The sequence below is a fragment of the Patiria miniata genome, unplaced genomic scaffold (assembly GCF_015706575.1).
Source record: "Patiria miniata isolate m_02_andy unplaced genomic scaffold, ASM1570657v1 HiC_scaffold_22, whole genome shotgun sequence".
Taxonomy (NCBI): domain Eukaryota; kingdom Metazoa; phylum Echinodermata; class Asteroidea; order Valvatida; family Asterinidae; genus Patiria; species Patiria miniata.
In genome coordinates, this window is record NW_024037061.1 from 15,381,781 (window position 1) to 15,385,356 (window position 3,576).

At 37.8% G+C, this 3,576-nt stretch overlaps 1 non-coding gene across 1 annotated transcript; it reads left to right on the forward strand.

Annotated features, from left to right (window-relative positions):
- Nucleotides 1–546: 546 nt before the first annotated feature.
- Trnai-uau lies at nt 547–650 on the forward strand. Its single transcript has 2 exons — nt 547–584; nt 615–650. It is a non-coding gene; the product is annotated as a tRNA-Ile (tRNA).
- Nucleotides 651–3,576: the final 2,926 nt, after the last annotated feature.

Genomic DNA, 3,576 nt, shown 5'->3' on the forward strand with positions numbered 1-3,576 from the left:
GTGCTCTGATTGGACAGCGACAATACAGTATTAGCATAATGTCTAAAGTATTTATATTTATTAACAATGCAAAATTAATCATCCATCTCTTTAATATTACTAGTGCAGGGCCCGTCGAAAATGTGCCTGTTCGGAAGGGGCAGCAAACTGCTCATGCAACTGCGAAACAACAGAACTGCACCCCAAGATGGCTGCCATGCAATTGGTCTGTCACGCAAACTGTGGAGGGTCAACATCGCAAAAAAAATGAGTGCTTTCAATTTTATGCACAAACATCTCATTGAAAAAGAATAATAAAAATGCCACTTTCTTAAATATAATAAAGGTGTTTAATGATAATTTAGTTTGTAGCCAAATCTGTTCCCAACCACGATGCCCTTATGTGGTAGCCCATACAAAATGGCACTCGATGAAGGTTAAACAAAATAAAACGTGCGTGTAAGCCGCACGTTTATATTACAACAAGCCGTAGCCAACTAGTAAGGCATTCACATGCGGCTGGCTAGATGATTCGAGAATTTCCTTGACCAACGATCTCATCAGGGTTCCCCAGTGGCGCAATCGGTTAGCGCGCGGTACTTATAAGACAGTACACACTGCGGCTGTTCATTGATATGCCGAGGTTGTGAGTTCGATCCTCACCTGGGGAATTTCATTTTTTACTAAATTTGAGAATGTCTTTAAAAAAGGGAATGTACAACATTTGCTTTTGCTGCAATTTTCAGAAATAAATGGATTTGGAGGATTAGTATGTTATAGAAAATATTGTTAAACTGACTTGTTTCACATTTTGGGCTTGTAGATGCTGGAAAAAACAAGAAAACCTATCATGTTCTTGTAGTCTGGTTCCCTGATCCCACTTAAGATGAAACGGAGCAATTAATACACTTTGAGGAATTGTTAGGTCAGAGAATCAGTCTAGCAGGCTTGTATCCCTTCACAGGTGTGTAATCAACTGCAAAGAAAAGTCAGAATAACTAAATATGAAAAATTAGGAACAGTTGTTGAAAAAGGCCAGTTTTCTCCAACGCTGGTCGGCCGACCAGCGTTGGAAAAACACAGTTTTTCTTGAAAATGTCAGCACACCAGGTTCCATGATTTTAAAGGATGCTTTAGAATGTCAGTCCCTAACAATTCAGTAAGGTATTTTGTGATAATTTGATCATTTCGTGTGTTTTTTATGTTTGCAAATGTTGTATCTTCCCTTTAAGGCAGCATAGTTGGTTAAGGTGAAGCGGGCTGACGTCATCCGATTAAAACATCTTTTCATTTGCACACCAGTTTTCATTGGTTGTTAGGTATTATCATTCAGCACTCCAGAAACATTGAGTTCAAGTTCAAGAACACATGTCTGGGAGCTAGATAAGCCAACGTAAAAAAAGAAATCGCGGATGTCTGCGCCCACTATAGGGGACGGTCATAGCATAATTGTACATCGTGGCTCTGACAGATGCCTCTATTACTAGAAAACTCAACTTTTGTTCCAGTTTTTCGGAATTGATGGCTCAGCTCCCGGAACGATGTTTGAAAGTTCACGTGTTCACATCTCTACTAAGTTTTAACAATTCATGATAAATAAATAAATACCAAAAAGAAAAAAAAGGTGAGATTCAGCAATCAACAACGCACCAATCATCTACAAAGGACCGATGACGGAAAAGATGATGAAAGGTATTATTATAAAGGTTTCTTGTTAGAAAAACATGTAATCCATGTCTTCAATCAATTTAATGCCAAATTCCGTAGCAGCAAAACCTCGAGGCTTGATTATAAAATCACAACAAACATAATAAAACATGAAGCTTCTTATTTTGAAGAGGTATCAGTCACTGGTGGCCTCGCAAGGGTGATCGGTGGATTTGGACCTCTCTGAAGTTGCAGAAATTAGGCTGCTAATAATGAAACGCGGTTGCTATCATATTTCTTTTTGTTATTTTGTACTCAAACATGCATGTTTCATGATTGTTACTTGGGATGTTATCGGGGAGGTTGGGGGGGGGGGTGTTCAAACCAACTATACCCACCCCACATTCAGTATGTTCATTTGTAATGTTTTAGCTGTATCCTGTCAAAATACAAATTCTCTCATATTTGGATATTGTGTGGTCTAACAGAACGTCCTATTTAAGTTTGAATGTGTCATTATCCAGGCCTTCGTTGTAAACAGGTGAACATAAAAACAACCTCATCCCTAAGCCCTTATACCACACATGCACTCGAACAAGTGTCATGTAAAAGTTTGACATTTATGAAATCAGGAGGGGGGGGGGGGCACCTATATTGGACTTTATTTCACACATATGACGTGCCCCTGCCCAATTAAGTTCACTAAAGCATACATATTCAATTCAAAGAGTCCTTATTTCATAGAACAAATTTCATGCCACACCGCGGACTTTCGAACGTTTCACTTAAGTGGCGCCCTCTATCGACCAATGGTAATTCACTGGCAAATAATTATTCTGTCCCATTTTACTCAGAACCTAAAATAGATATGGTTGTCTTTTGTACTTGGTTGTTTTACAATTAAGTGAGGAAATTTTCTCTCGGCTAACTTCTCCGTTTTACAACACATCCATTGTTGTCGTGCTATTGCCTTCTACTTGTATTGGTGAAAACGTCCTGGCGCCTACTTTTGATCAGGAAAAAAAACTCGAACAAACAATGAGCTCGAGGTCTGCCTTGCTGTTCGTGTTTACCTTTATACTGTAAAAGTTTACCTACTTTCCCATCAAAATATCTCCACGTCTTAATGGAAAGTCGACAAAAGAATGATCAAACAATCCCGGTGTGATTTCAAGTAGGGGGAATAATGAGCAGGATGTATACCATCTCGAGGTACGTCTTCTAAAACTTGCTACATAGTTTCATTCTTATATAGCTCTCAAAGTTTGTTTTGATCTTTCAAATTACCGAAACGGGATAATTTTGTCTTAGTGAAGAAGATAGTTTACCAGTGGAAGTAAACAGGCAAATGTAAAAAAGGGGAGGGGTACCATCAGAGAAAAGAAAGAATTTGCGCAGGTTTGGGTGCTTTTTGTTTGTCATTCAAAAGGTGGAGATAAAGTTTAACAAGTTATATTAAATTTTGTTACGGTTGGTTGTGGTCACGTCGTGCCAGCTTTCGGAAAACTGTTCTCTCTGCACCTCATGTGTATCTCTTGAAATGCGATTGGTGTAAAAGTGGTGACATAAAATATCTAATGTGGGCAAAATGACATTCAGTTCAATTTTCAATTCAAAACTCACATTTATTTTCATACCAAAATGAGAAATGCAAGCAGAGAATACACGATTAAGTACATAAATCAATAAATAGAGTTTGTCGTTCAAAAGGTGAAGATGATGCATTAATGTTAGGGATACCTGTCGGTTGACCGTTGGTATGACGTCATAGGTAACATGGTCTACAATTTATATTAATTTAAAATCAATTAAGAAATTATATATACCACTCATTTTCGGATACTGTATTTAATCAGGTGATTCTGTAGTCAAAGTATAACTCAGCTTTGAATTGGCACAAGAACGTATAAATAACTTTTGAAATTGAACCTCTTTTTACAAAATAGATGT